This window comes from Bufo bufo, chromosome 2 (assembly GCF_905171765.1).
Source record: "Bufo bufo chromosome 2, aBufBuf1.1, whole genome shotgun sequence".
In the NCBI taxonomy this organism is placed as follows: domain Eukaryota; kingdom Metazoa; phylum Chordata; class Amphibia; order Anura; family Bufonidae; genus Bufo; species Bufo bufo.
In genome coordinates, this window is record NC_053390.1 from 306494559 (window position 1) to 306510371 (window position 15813).

At 43.1% G+C, this 15813-nt stretch overlaps 1 protein-coding gene across 1 annotated transcript in view; it reads left to right on the forward strand.

Annotated features, from left to right (window-relative positions):
* The first annotated feature begins 4689 nt into the window (after window positions 1-4689).
* C2H14orf93 (chromosome 2 C14orf93 homolog) overlaps window positions 4690-15813 on the forward strand; it is a 30181-nt gene continuing 19057 nt past the window's right edge. Inside the window, exon 1 of the mRNA XM_040416871.1 lies at window positions 4690-4921. The gene's annotated coding sequence lies outside the window, so the exon portion shown is untranslated. The remainder of the gene's footprint in view (window positions 4922-15813) is intronic.

Genomic DNA, 15813 nt, shown 5'->3' on the forward strand with positions numbered 1-15813 from the left:
TAGGTGGTGGCAGCGGTATCGCAGCAGAACCGCAAAGTCTGCCGCATAAGGGAAGGCACTGTAATAAATATAACGATACTGCGCTCTGGGACTTTAGGTATATTGAAATTAATGCAGGGGTATCACAGGTTATTACAATTCAGCACATAAGTATACACTGTTATACAAGTCTTTATCTGGCTTTGCCAGGATACCTGTAGTGTGGACTCCTGTCTGTATGTTGATCCTCCTGCTTGTACTTTTGTATTTGGTGCGCTGGTGCGTCTTCCTGAAAATCGGAGCTTGCCGATTGAATGATTGTTGCTCAGGTGGTTCAGGTCTCGTATGAGTCGGCGTGCAGGTCAGTATGTAGCTTTGCGTCCCGGCCGGTGACGCGATGCTGCAATCAGTAGAGGTTTGAACAAAAACTGTTTTAGCGACCACTGAGAGAAATGAGTGATGTCACTACCACGGTCATCAATGACCATAGGTGCCAGGTATCTTTACTCCAACATGTTTCGAACAGACGCTGTTCTTCATCAGGGAATGTTACAAGGCTCTTCATGTTCTCTCTATTTATGCGCTCGTTTGTAGTCCAGAGTATTAACCCCTTCTCTGCTTTTTTTTTTTTTTTGCACAAGTCCAATGCCAATCATCATTCAAAGCTGAACAGCTCTATTTCTGCATTTAAGCCATTAGGCATTAAAGTGTCAATGTTAAATATCCATTTTGCCTCTATTTTGGACATTTCTTTAACATAGTCACCTCCCCTTTTGTTTCTTTGTATGATTTCTACCCCACAAAAATTCGAGCCCACAAAGCTGCCTCCATGTTTTATATTATAGTGACGGGATAATGGGTGGCCTTCATATTTTCTATTTATATTATATGTGTCCCCTATCCTTTTCTTCAGGGGTCTTTTTGTGCGGCCCACATATATCTTTTTGCATGGACATGTTATTGTATAAATCACACCCTTGCTGTTGCATGTTATGAAATTCTTTATGCTTTGTTTATATGTTTCTTCCATGTTGCTTATTTGCGTTTTTATTTTCTTATCTTGGGATATTTTACATCCTCTACACATTTTGCATGGATAGAAGCCACCCCTTTCTTCCCCTTTTTGATTTTTCTCATTTGCATTTATTCCCGCACATTTATTTGTATATGCGATCATATTGCCCACATTCTGTGCCTTTCGGAACACAAATTTAGGATCTTTAGGGATCATTTCACCTATAATTTTGTCCTCCTTGAGGATGTCCCAATGTCTTTGTATGATTTTTTTTTAAAAAGTGGAACTTGATTATTATATGGTGTAATGATAGGCGGAATTGTTATTTCAATTTCATTTTCCTTATTAGGTGTTTTGTTTTTTCTTTCAATTAATAAGGTTTCTCTATTTATTTTATTTCTATTTTTTGTTGTATTAATTTTGTTTTATCATAACCTTTATGTTCAAATTTCTTCTGTAAAATCTCTGCCTCCCTTTCATAATCCCCTGTTCCTGCACAGTTTCTTCTCAATCTCATGAATTGGCTCCGTGGGATATTTTCCAACCATCTTGGGAGATGGCAACTCTCCATAGCAATGAAGCATGTTTTCATCTGTCGGTTTAATGTAGGTTCTGGTGAGTAGTTTGTCTCCCTCCGCATAAATAACTAAATCTAAAAAATGGATTTCTTTTTGACTGTAGGATGAAGTAAATTCTAGATAAAAATCGTTTTTATTAATATCCTTTAAAAATTCCTGCAGTTTTGTTTCCCCCCCATCCCATATAAAAATAATGTCATCTATAAAACGTCGCCAGAGGACGAGACCCGCACGGGGGGTGCCATCAGGGTGGATAAAAAGTTTTTCCCACCATCCGACGTACAAATTTGCAAACCCCGGTGCGAATCTCTTCCCCATAGCGGTTCCCCAGGTTTGGAGATAAAAAAATGTATTATATAAAAAATAATTTTTTGTTAAAATAAACATAATGCATTCCCCCACAAAATTTATTTGTGCTTCTGGCATGTGTAGAGGATGTAAAATATCCCAAGATAAGAAAATAAAAACTCAAATAAGCAACATGGAAGAAACATATAAACAAAGCATAAAGAATTTCATAACATGCAACAGCAAGGGTGTGATTTATACAATAACATGTCCATGTAAAAAGATATATGTGGGCCGCACAAAAAGACCCCTGAAGAAAAGGATAGGGGAACACATATAATATAAATAGAAAATATGAAGGCCACCCATTATCCCGTCACTATAATATAAAACATGGAGGCGGCTTTGTGGGTTCGAATTTTTGTGGGGTAGAAATCATACAAAGAAACAAAAGGGGAGGTGACTATGTTAAAGAAATGTCCAAAATAGAGGCAAAATGGATATTTAACATTGACACTTTAATGCCTAATGGCTTAAATGCAGAAATAGAGCTGTTCGGCTTTGAATGATGATTGGCATTGGACTTGTGCAAAAAAAAAAAAAGCAGAGAAGGGGTTAATACTCTGGACTACAAACGAGCGCATAAATAGAGAGAACATGAACAGCCTTGTAACATTCCCTGATGAAGAACAGCGTCTGTTCGAAACATGTTGGAGTAAAGATACCTGGCACCTATGGTCATTGATGACCGTGGTAGTGACGTCACTCATTTCTCTCAGTGGTCGCTAAAACAGTTTTTGTTCAAACCTCTACTGATTGCAGCATCGCGTCACCGGCCGGGGCGCAAAGCTACATACTGACCTGCACGCTGACCTGCACGCCGACTCATACGAGACCTGAACCACCTGAGCAACAATCATTCAATCGGCAAGCTCCGATTTTCAGGAAGACGCACCAGCGCACCAAATACAAAAGTACAAGCAGGAGGATCGACATATAGACAGGAGTCCACACTACAGGTATCCTGGCAAAGCCAGATAAAGACTTGTATAACAGTGTATACTCATGTGCTGAATTGTAATAACCTGTGATACCCCTGCATTAATTTCAATATACCTAAAGTCCCAGAGCGCAGTATCGTTATATTTATTACAGTGGTTTTTAGACACCATGTCCCATTTGAAGCCCCCTGATGCACCCCTAGAGTAGAAACTCCAAAAAAGTGACCCCATTTTGGAAACTACGGGATAAGGTCACAGTTTTGTTGGTACTATTTTAGGGTACATATGATTTTTGGTTGCTCTATATTACACTTTTTCTGAGGCAAAGTAAAAAAATATAGAAAATCAGAAATTGTATCTCTTTTTGCCATTAACTCTTGTGGAAAACTTTGATTTTACAAACTTTGTTAACTCTGTTTTGAATACCTTGAGGGGTGTAGTTTCTTAAATGGGGTCACTTTTTGGAGTTTCTACTCTACGGGTGCATCAGGGGGGCTTCAAATGGTGTCAAAAAACCAGTCCAGCAAAAACTGCCTTCCAAAAACCATATGGCGTTCCTTTCCTTCTGCGCCCTGCTGTGTGGCCATACAGCAGTTTACGACCACATATGGGGCATTTCTGTAAACTACATAATCAGGGCAATAAATATTGAGTTTTTTTGGCTGTTAACCCTTGCTTTGTTATGGGAAAAAATGGATTAAAATTTTGGCACAGTTTTTATTTTTTATTTACAACGTTCATCTGACAGGTCAGATCATGTGCTATTTTTATAGAGCAGGTTCTTATGGACGCGGCGATACCTAATATGTATACCTTTTTATTTATTTAGGTTTTACACAATAATATTTTTGAAACAAAAAAAAATCATGTTTTAGTGTCTCCATAGTCTGAGAGTCATAGTTTTTTTCAGTTTTTGGGCGATTGTCTTAGTTAGGGTATCTCATTTTTGTGGGATGAGATGACGGTTAGATTGGCACTATTTTGGGGGGCATACGACTTTTTGATCGCTTGCTATTACACTTTTTGAGATGTGAGGTGACAAAAAATGGCTTTTTTGACACTGGTATTATTTAATTTTTTTTACGGTGTTCATCTCAAGGTTTAGGTCATGTGGTATTTTTATAGAGCAGGTTCTTACGGACGCAGCGATACCTAATATGTCAATTTTTTTATTTCTTACGTTTAACATAAAAAAGCATGTTTTAGTCTGAGAGCCATATTTTTTTTTATTTTTTGGGCCCGCCTCGGCATTGTCCCAGGGTGCCTGCTGATTGATTTCAGCAGGCACCCAGTTCCGATCACCGCCCACTGCGCGGCGGTGATTGGAACTACACAGGGCGTACCTGTATGTACTGCCCTGTGTCCGTAAGAGGTTAAGGGTACAGCTAGTTTTCATCGTAAAGGGGTATTCTAGTTATAACAAGGTATCCCCTATCCACAGGAAAGGGACTAACTATCAGACTAGTGGGATGAAAACAGTTCTGGGCATGAAAACTGGCATCAAAGTGGGCAGACAAGCACTTTTCACTGATTTGAATACATAACTGATGTTATTAAGGGGTTAAATGAATTCAGGCCAGTGATCTTGCACTGCCAACATACGGAGGGTAATGCCCTGCTTCAGATACAGTGGAGTTAAGCCTGGCCCGAACAGGTTCTGGGCAGGACAAGTTGGCATCCAAGTGGGCAGAAGCCCACTTTTCACTGATTTGAAGAAGTAACTGATGTTTTTAAGGGGTTAAATGAATTCAGGCCAGTGATCTCGCACTGCCAACATACGGAGGGTGATGCCCTGCTTCAGATACAGATCAGATATTTTGCCAGCATATTCTGCAGCGCTGTACAGAGATTGTCACCCCATAGAGTCACTCTGTAGGACTTCATGCCCTGGCATCAGCCTGGTGAGGTGTACACAATTCCCCTGAAGGGCCCCTGTACACGCAGATCCCACCCCCGCCTCGCTCCTGACCAATCATCAGGCAGCAGAGGCGTGTACCAGCTCTGCACTCCTCTGTGCACACACGGCTCCAAGAATACAAAGGGGACACGCTGACCTTCACGTATCCTTTACCACAAGTCGGGGTGTCATTGCTTGGGGACAATGATCGTGGTGTCTCGCCGCGGTGTATATTTTATTAACCAGTTCACTGCCATACTGAGGTATTTTCACGGGTTTAGTGGTATATTCATTGTCCCCCCTGGTACATCCTCCTGTCTGTGAGTGACGAGGGGGCTGTAGCGAAGCATTGGGAGGGGGCAGCTAGTGGACGCTAACTTTCAGCTTGTGAAGCGTCGTATATGTGCTGTAGTGCCGGGGAGTGAATGCCTCGTCTATCGGCGTCACTGCTGGGTACAGTACACACAGGCATAATGTAGACGGCGTGCTCTTTCTTCATAGCTTTGGTAGCCATAGGAAAAAGCTGCATGCGATGTATCAGGATTGATTCGTGTACGCAAAACGCAGCGGCTTTATCATTCGTTTCCATGGCTGGCAGACGTAGGGTTAACAGAGGAAGAAGGCAGAGGGAAACATTATTCTATTGGACGCTCGCGTGACGACGTAGCCCGCCTCCTCTGACGTGCACTAATGGCTAAAGCGCATGTTTGATTGGCGGCGCGCTGCAGCCAATCGGATACAAGCGCTTTCAGCCAATCGAAGGCGACGGTGGGTGTGTCTCAGCGTGCGTGTTATGTACACGGACCGCTGTAAGTCGCACGTACATCCTAGTGATCACGTGAGAAATTGCGTGTACTGGCCACGCCTTCCTTAGTGATACTAGGGAGCGTGGAAGGAGAGGAGGGACATGGTATAATCGCTGAGGGACTGTCGCATGAAGGGACATAGAAAACGGATTCCAGCGTCAGTGCTTTATGAATGACTACGGATTATCATGGCTGGACAAATGGAAATTGGTGTATATTAACCCCTTAAGGGTACAGCTAGTTTTCACCTTGAGGCCTCATGCACACGGCCAGGATGGATCGAGACCCATTCAACTTAAAAAATAAATATATATAACATGTGTTTTGAGGTGTGTTGGCACGGGTAGAAACACCACAGACGCACTGCGTAGTGCTTCCATGGGGTTCCATGCCTCCGTTCTGCACTACAGCTCTGGCTTGCGGTCTCATTCAAGTGAATGGGTCCGCATCCATCATGTGGGGAGCACACGGCCGGTGCATGAGGCCTAAAGCAGTATTCCAGTTATGACAAGTTATCCCCTATCCACAGGATAGGGGATAACTATCAGATTGGTGGGACTGCCCCTGAAATGGACGGAGTGGCCCCGCTGCTCTATCCATTTCTATGAAATTTCCGTCGATATGTTTTTACCTTTTATTTATTAAAAAAAATTCAAAATTCACATAAAATTTGGAAAAAGTCACTATCTTCTAAATTTAAATTTCTCTGCTTTTAAGACAGATAGTGATACCTCATTAAATCCCCATGTGTGTACTTTATGGTTGCATCAATTTGTGAATGTCATTTTATTTTTTAGGACTTTTAGAAGGCTTAGATTTCTAGAAGCAAATTTTTAAGGACATTTTCAAAATCCACTTTTTTTAACCTCATCAGGACACAGGGCGTACAGGTACGCCCTTATGTCCTGGTACTTAAAGAGGACCTTTCACCGATTCTTACCCTATGAACTAACTATACAGACATGTGGAGCGGCGCCCGGGGATCTCACTGCACTTACTATTATCCCCGGGCGCCGCTCCGTTCTCCTGATATGCCCTCCGGTATCTCAGTTCCCTAAGTTATGGTAGACGGAGTCTGCCCTAGCGCTGGCCAATCGCAGCGCAGAGCTCACAGCCTGGGAGGTTATTTTCTCCCAGGCTGTGAGCTCTGCAATGCGATTGGCCAGCGCTAGGGCAGACTCCGCCTACCATAACTTAGGGACTGGTATCTCCGCCTACCATAACTTAGGGAACGGAGATACCGGAGGGCATATCAGGAGAACGGAGCGGCGCCCGGGGATAATAGTAAGTGCAGTGAGATCCCCGGGTGCCGCTCCACATGTCTGTATAGTTAGTTCATAGGGTAAGAATCGGTGAAAGGTCCTCTTTAAGGACACAGGGCGTACCTGTACGCCCTGTGTATTTCTGATCACCGCCGCGCAGCGGACGGTGATCGGAAGCCGGTGCCTTCTCAAATCATTGAGCAGGCATTTCGGCTAAATGGCCTGGTCCTTAAGGTAAAATAAGGCTGTGTCCTTAAGGAGTTAAGGACTCGGCCCTATTTCACCTTCTGGACTTGGCCATTTTTTGCAAATCTGACCAGTGTCACTTTAAGTGCTGATAACTTTAAAACGCTTTGACTTATCCAGGCCGTTCTTAGATTGTTTTTTCGTCACATATTGTACGTCATGACACTGGTAAAATGAAGTAAAAAAATGTCATTTTTATTTATAAAAAAATACCAAATTTACCAAAAATTTGTTAAGAATTGCAAATTTCCAAGTTTCAATTTCTCTACTTCTATAATACATAGTAATACCTCCAAAAATAGTTATTACTTTACATTCCCCATATGTCTACTTCATGTTTGGATCATTTTGGGAATGATATTTTATTTTTTGGGGACGTTAGAAGGCTTAGAAGTTTAGAAGCAAATCAAAAACCCAATTTTTAGGGACCAGTTCAGGTCTGAAGTCACTTTGTGAGGCTTACATAATAGAAACCACCCAAAAATGACCCCATTCTATAAACTACACCCCTCAAGGTATTCAAAACTGATTTTACAAACTTTGTTAACCCTTTAGGTGTTCCACAAGAATTAAAGGGTTTCTATCACTTCGTTTTACATATTTAGGTGTCAGACACTAGCGATCCCCTAGTGTCTGCTCTGCCAAACCATCCTAATATAACTGCTTTTGGGGCAGCCGTTTTGCTAAAAAAAGAACTTATATCGATATGCTAATGAGCCTCTAGGTGCTATGGGGGCGTCATTAGCACCTAGAGGCTCCGTCTACCTTCACAAACTGCCGCCGCCCAGTGCGTCCCTCCAGCCCGCCTATCTCCTCCTGAATGCGATCCTCCCTGTGAGCGCCTGTATTCGGCGCATGCGCAGTGAATGTCTGACCGCTTCCCTGCTCAGACATCTCCACTGCGCCTGTTCCTCGGGGCACTATGACGTCATCGCGCAGGCGCAGTGGAGATGTCTGAGCAGGGAAGCGGTCAGATATTCACTGCGCATGCGCCGAATACAGGCGCTCACAGGGAGGATCGCATTCAGGAGGAGATGGGCGGGCTGGAGGGACGCGCTGGGCGGCGGCAGTTTGTGAAGGTAGACGGAGCCTCTAGGTGCTAATGACGCCCCCATAGCACCTAGAGGCTCATTAGCATATTAATAAAAGTTCTTTTTTTAGCAAAACGGCTGCCCCAAAACCTATTATATTAGGATGGTTTGGTAGAGCAGACACTAGCGGATCGCTAGTGTCTGACAGCTAAATATGTAAAACGAAGTGATAGAAACCCTTTAATGGAAAATAGAGATACAATTTCAAAATGTCCCTTTTTTGGTAGATTTTCCATTTTTAATAATTTTTTTCCAGTTACAAAGCAAGGGTTAACAGCTAAACAAAACTCAATATTTATGGCCCTGATTCTGTAGTTTACAGAAGCACCCCATATGTGGTTGTAAACCTCTGTACGGGCACACGGCAGGGCGCAGAAGGAAAGGAATGCCATGCGGTTTTTGGAAGGCAGATTTTGCTGGACTGTTTTTTTTGACACCATGTCCCATTTGAAGCCCCCCTGATGCACCCCTAGAGTAGAAACTCCAAAAAAAGTTGCCCCATTTCAGAAACTACGTAATAGGGTGGCAGTATTGTTGGTACTAGTTTAGGGTACATATGATTTTTGGTTGCTCTATATTACACTTTTTGTGAGGCAAGATAACAATAAATAGCTGTTTTGGCACCGTTTTTATTTTTTGTTATTTACAACATTCATCTGACAGGTTAGATCATGTGATATTTTTATAGACCAGGTTGTCACGGATGCGGCGATACCTAATATGTATACTTTGTTTTTTAATTTATGTAAGTTTTACACAATGATTTCATTTTTGAAGCAAAAAAAATCATGTTTTAGTGTTTACATAGTCTGAGAGCCATAATTTTTTCAGTTTTTTGCGATTGCCTTAGGTAGGGTATGATTTTTGTGGGATGAGATGACGGTTTTATTGGCACTATTTTGGGGTGTATGTGACTTTTTGATCGCTTGCTATTACACTTTTTGTGATGTAAGGTGACAAAAAATGGTTTATTTAGCACAATTTTTATTTTTTACGGTGTTCATCTAAGGGGATAGGTCATGTGATATTTTTATAGAGCCGGTCGATACGATCGCGGCGATACCAAATATGTGTATTTTTATTTTATTTATGTAAGTTTTACACAATAATAGCTTTTTTAGTGTCTCCATATTCTGAGCCATAGTTTTTTATTTTATGGGCAATTGTCTCAGGTAGGGGCTAATTTTTTTTGCGGGATGAGGTGCCAGTTAGATTGGTACTATTTTGGTGGGCAAACGCCTTTTTGATCACTTGCGGTTGTACTTTTTGTGATGTTAGGTGACAAAAAAATTGTTTATTTAGCACAGTTTTTATTTTTTACGGTGTTCATCTCAGGGGTTAGGTCATGTGATATGTTTATAGAGCCGGTCGATACGGACGCGGCGATACCTAATATGTATACTTCTCCCCCCCCCCCCCCTATCTTTTACCAATTTTTTTTAACTTTATTTGGGGAAAATGACGTTTTTGTTTATTTTTACTTGAAACTTTTAATTTTTTGGGGGGAAACTTTTATTTTTACTTTATTTTAGTCCCACTTTGGGACTTGAACTTTGGGGGGTCTAATCCTTTACAATGCATTCCAATACTTCTGTATTGGAATGCATTGGCTGTATGAGTAATACAGTGTGTATTACTCATACACACTGTATTACTCATACAGCCAATGCATTCCAATACAGAAGTATTACTCATACAGCTTCCGGGGGCTGTGAGATCCGGGGGGCTGGGTCTGACAGGCTCTTCACCGGAAGGCAGCGCGATGCCTCAGGAAGGCATCGCGCTGCCTTCCATGCCATCGGGTCCCCCCCCCACAGCCCCATGGGGACCCGATGACACCACCGCCGCCGCTCCAGGTAAAAGCCACTGAATTGACCTGCGGTTTGCAACGATCGCCGACACGGGGGAGGGGGGTCACGGGACCCCCCCGCGCATTTAGCCGAGGTGCCTGCTCAATGATTTGAGCAGGCACCTTGTTCCGATCACCGGGCGGCGGTGATCGGAACAACACATGACGTACCGGTACGTCATGGGTCCTTAAGGACCGATACGTCATGGGTCCCTAAGGGGTTAAGGACCAATTGAATCTTGAAGTCACTTTGCAGGTCTCAGGTAGTAGAAACCACCCATAAATGACCCCATTTTAGAAACTACACCCCTTGTAAAATCAGTTTTGAATACCTTGAGGGGTGTAGTTTGTAAAATGGGGTAGTTTTTGGGTGGTTTCTATTATGTAAGCCTCACAAAGTGACTTCAGACCTGAACTGGTCTTGAAAAAGTGGGTTTTAGAAATTTTCTGAAAAATTTCAAGATTTGCTTCTAAACTTCTAAGACTTGTAACGTCCCCCAAAAATAAAATAAAATGGCATTCCCAAAATGATCCAAACATGAAGTAGACATATGGGGAATGTAAAGTAATAACTATTTTTGGAGGTATTACTATGTATTATAGAAGTAGAGAAATTGAAACTTGGAAATTTGCAAATTTGGTATTTTTTTTAATAAATAAAAAAGCATTTTTTACTCCATTTTACCAGTGTCATGAAGTACAATATGTGACGAGAAAACTGTCTCAGAATGGCCTGGATAAGTAAAAGCGTTTTAAAGTTATCACCACATAAAGTGACACATGTCAGATTTGCAAAAAATGTGAAAATGAGCCCGGTCCATAAGGGGTTAATAGCCTGCCTGCATTCACTATACAGTGCACTACATGCATCAGTGTGTGATGTATACAGGTGTGTGTGTGTGATGTATACAGGTGTGTGTGTGTGATGTATACAGGTGTGTGATGTATGTGGTGCAGTGTTTGATGTATACAGGTGTGTGTGATGTATGTGGTGCAGTGTGTGATGTATACAGGTGTGTGTGTGATGTATGTAGTGCAGTGTGTGATGTATGTGGTGCAGTGTGTGATGTATACAGGTGTGTGATGTGTGTAGTGCAGTGTGTGATGTATACAGGTGTGTGTGATGTATGTGGTGCAGTGTGTGATGTATACAGGTGTGTGATGTATGTGGTGCAGTGTGTGATGTATACAGGTGTGTGTGATGTATGTGGTGCAGTGTGTGATGTATACAGGTGTGTGTGATGTATGTGGTGCAGTGTGTGATGTATACAGGTGTGTGATGTGTGTAGTGCAGTGTGTGATGTATACAGGTGTGTGTGATGTATGTGGTGCAGTGTGTGATGTATACAGGTGTGTGTGATGTATGTGGTGCAGTGTGTGATGTATACAGGTGTCTGTGATGTATTTAGTGCAGTGTGTGATGTATGTGGTGCAGTGTGTGATGTATACAGGTGTGTGATGTATGTGGTGCAGTGTGTGATGTATACATGTGTGATGTATGTGGTGCAGTGTGTGATGTGATGTATGTGGTGCAGTGTGTGATGTATACCGGTGTGTGTGTGTGTGTGTGTGATGTATGTGGTGCAGTGTGTGATGTATACAGGTGTGTGTGATGTATGTAGTGCAGTGTGTGATGTATGTGGTGCAGTGTGTGATGTATACAGGTGTGTGATGTGTGTAGTGCAGTGTGTGATGTATACAGGTGTGTGTGTGATGTATGTGGTGCAGTGTGTGATGTATACAGGTGTGTGTGATGTATGTGGTGCAGTGTGTGATTTATACAGGTGTGTGTGTGATGTATGTGGTGCAGTGTGTGATTTATACAGGTGTGATGTATGTGGTGCAGTGTGTGATTTATACAGGTGTGATGTATGTGGTGCAGTGTGTGATTTATACAGGTGTGATGTATGGGTGCAGTGTGTGATTTATACAGGTGTGTGATGTATGAAGTGCAGTGTGTGATTTATACAGGTGTGTGATGTATGAAGTGCAGTGTGTGATTTATACAGGTGTGTGATGTATGAAGTGCAGTGTGTGATTTATACAGGTGTGTGATGTATGAAGTGCAGTGTGTGATGTGATGTATACAGGTGTGTGTGATGTATGTAGTGCAGTGTGTGATGTATGTGGTGCAGTGTGTGATGTATACAGGTGTGTGATGTGTGTAGTGCAGTGTGTGATGTATACAGGTGTGTGTGTGATGTATGTGGTGCAGTGTGTGATGTATACAGGTGTGTGTGATGTATGTGGTGCAGTGTGTGATGTATGTGGTGTAGTGTGTGATGTATACAGGTGTGTGTGTGATGTATGTGGTGCAGTGTGTGATGTATACAGGTGTGTGTGATGTATGTGGTGCAGTGTGTGATGTATACAGGTGTGTGTGATGTATGTGGTGCAGTGTGTGATGTATACAGGTGTGTGTGTGATGTATGTGGTGCAGTGTGTGATGTATACAGGTGTGTGTGATGTATGTGGTGCAGTGTGTGATGTATGTGGTGCAGTGTGTGATGTATACCGGTGTGTGTGTGTGATGTATGTGGTGCAGTGTGTGATGTATACAGGTGTGTGTGATGTATGTGGTGCAGTGTGTGATGTATACAGGTGTGTGATGTGTGTAGTGCAGTGTGTGATGTATGTGGTGCAGTGTGTGATGTATACAGGTGTGTGTGATGTATGTGGTGCAGTGTGTGATGTATACAGGTGTGTGTGATGTATGTGGTGCAGTGTGTGATGTATACAGGTGTGTGTGTGATGTATGTGGTGCAGTGTGTGATGTATACAGGTGTGTGTGATGTATGTGGTGCAGTGTGTGATGTATGTGGTGCAGTGTGTGATGTATACCGGTGTGTGTGTGATGTATGTGGTGCAGTGTGTGATTTATACAGGTGTGATGTATGTGGTGCAGTGTGTGATTTATACAGGTGTGATGTATGTGGTGCAGTGTGTGATTTATACAGGTGTGATGTATGGGTGCAGTGTGTGATTTATACAGGTGTGTGATGTATGAAGTGCAGTGTGTGATTTATACGGGTGTGTGATGTATGAAGTGCAGTGTGTGATGTGATGTATACAGGTGTGTGTGATGTATGTGGTGCAGTGTGTGATGTGATGTATACAGGTGTGTGTGATGTATGTGGTGCAGTGTGTGATGTATGTGGTGTAGTGTGTGATGTATACAGGTGTGTGTGTGATGTATGTGGTGCAGTGTGTGATGTATACAGGTGTGTGTGATGTATGTGGTGCAGTGTGTGATGTATACAGGTGTGTGTGATGTATGTGGTGCAGTGTGTGATGTATACAGGTGTGTGTGATGTATGTGGTGCAGTGTGTGATGTGATGTATACAGGTGTGTGTGATGTATGTGGTGCAGTGTGTGATGTATGTAGTGCAGTGTGTGATGTATACAGGTGTGTGTGATGTATGTAGTGCAGTGTGTGATGTATGTGGTGCAGTGTGTGATGTATACAGGTGTGTGTGATGTATGTGGTGCAGTGTGTGATGTATACAGGTGTGTGATGTGTGTAGTGCAGTGTGTGATGTATACAGGTGTGTGTGTGATGTATACAGGTGTGTGTGATGTATGTGGTGCAGTGTGTGATGTATACAGGTGTCTGTGATGTATTTAGTGCAGTGTGTGATGTATGTGGTGCAGTGTGTGATGTATACAGGTGTGTGATGTATGTGGTGCAGTGTGTGATGTATGTGGTGCAGTGGTGTGATGTATGTGGTGCAGTGATGTGATGTATGTGGTGCAGTGTGTGATGTATGTGGTGCAGTGTGTGATGTATGTGGTGCAGTGTGTGATGTATACAGGTGTGTGTGTGATGTATGTGGTGCAGTGTGTGATGTATACCGGTGTGTGATGTATGTGGTGCAGTGTGTGATGTATACAGGTGTGTGATGTATGTGGTGCAGTGTGTGATGTATACAGGTGTGTGTGTGATGTATGTGGTGCAGTGTGTGATGTATACAGGTGTGTGTGATGTATGTGGTGCAGTGTGTGATGTATGTGGTGTAGTGTGTGATGTATACAGGTGTGTGTGTGATGTATGTGGTGCAGTGTGTGATGTATACAGGTGTGTGTGATGTATGTGGTGCAGTGTGTGATGTATACAGGTGTGTGTGATGTATGTGGTGCAGTGTGTGATGTATACAGGTGTGTGTGTGATGTGTGTGATGTATGTGGTGCAGTGTGTGATGTATACCGGTGTGTGTGTGTGATGTATGTGGTGCAGTGTGTGATGTATACAGGTGTGTGTGATGTATGTGGTGCAGTGTGTGATGTATACAGGTGTGTGATGTGTGTAGTGCAGTGTGTGATGTATGTGGTGCAGTGTGTGATGTATACAGGTGTGTGTGATGTATGTGGTGCAGTGTGTGATGTATACAGGTGTGTGTGATGTATGTGGTGCAGTGTGTGATGTATACAGGTGTGTGTGTGATGTATGTGGTGCAGTGTGTGATGTATACAGGTGTGTGTGATGTATGTGGTGCAGTGTGTGATGTATGTGGTGCAGTGTGTGATTTATACAGGTGTGATGTATGTGGTGCAGTGTGTGATTTATACAGGTGTGATGTATGTGGTGCAGTGTGTGATTTATACAGGTGTGATGTATGGGTGCAGTGTGTGATTTATACAGGTGTGTGATGTATGAAGTGCAGTGTGTGATTTATACGGGTGTGTGATGTATGAAGTGCAGTGTGATGTGATGTATACAGGTGTGTGTGATGTATGTGGTGCAGTGTGTGATGTGATGTATACAGGTGTGTGTGATGTATGTGGTGCAGTGTGTGATGTATGTGGTGTAGTGTGTGATGTATACAGGTGTGTGTGTGATGTATGTGGTGCAGTGTGTGATGTATACAGGTGTGTGTGATGTATGTGGTGCAGTGTGTGATGTATACAGGTGTGTGTGATGTATGTGGTGCAGTGTGTGATGTATACAGGTGTGTGTGATGTATGTGGTGCAGTGTGTGATGTATACCGGTGTGTGTGTGTGATGTATGTGGTGCAGTGTGTGATTTATACAGGTGTGATGTATGTGGTGCAGTGTGTGATGTATACAGGTGTGTGATGTATGAAGTGCAGTGTGTGATGTGATGTATACAGGTGTGTGTGATGTATGTGGTGCAGTGTGTGATGTGATGTATACAGGTGTGTGTGATGTATGTGGTGCAGTGTGTGATGTATGTGGTGCAGTGTGTGATGTATGTGGTGCAGTGTGTGATGTATGTGGTGCAGTGTGTGATGTATACAGGTGTGTGTGATGTATGTAGTGCAGTGTGTGATGTATACAGGTGTGTGTGTGTGTGATGATCACACACTGCACTACACTCTGCTGTCACCTTGATGTCCGGGGCTGTTTGTCACCTCTGAGGAGTCCTCTTCAGCTCCTCCGCCGCCATGTTTCCCGGGGTCCTTGTACAGTGCGCCGCACTCTCCTTACTGTAAAAACTCCCGGGAGCCGGCCCCTTCTCCTTTCAGCTCTCGCCGGCTTCCCCTGCTGCAGGGCGCTGTATCGCTCCGGCGGCCGCCCAAACCAACCAATAGTAAAGCTCCTTAGAAAATGAATGGAGGGGGGGCTGCGCATGCGTAGTGCGCCCTCCACCACTTTCGGGGCTCCATTCTCGATGTAGGTGCAGGTCCAAGTGGTGGGACCCGCACCTATAAGACAATACATCCTAGCAATATGCCCCCATTGTCCGTGATGAGACAACCCCTTTAATTGTATAATGAGCTATTATATTTATAACCATGTTTACCAGTTAAAGGGGTTGTCCACCTTTTTATTAAAGTGGTT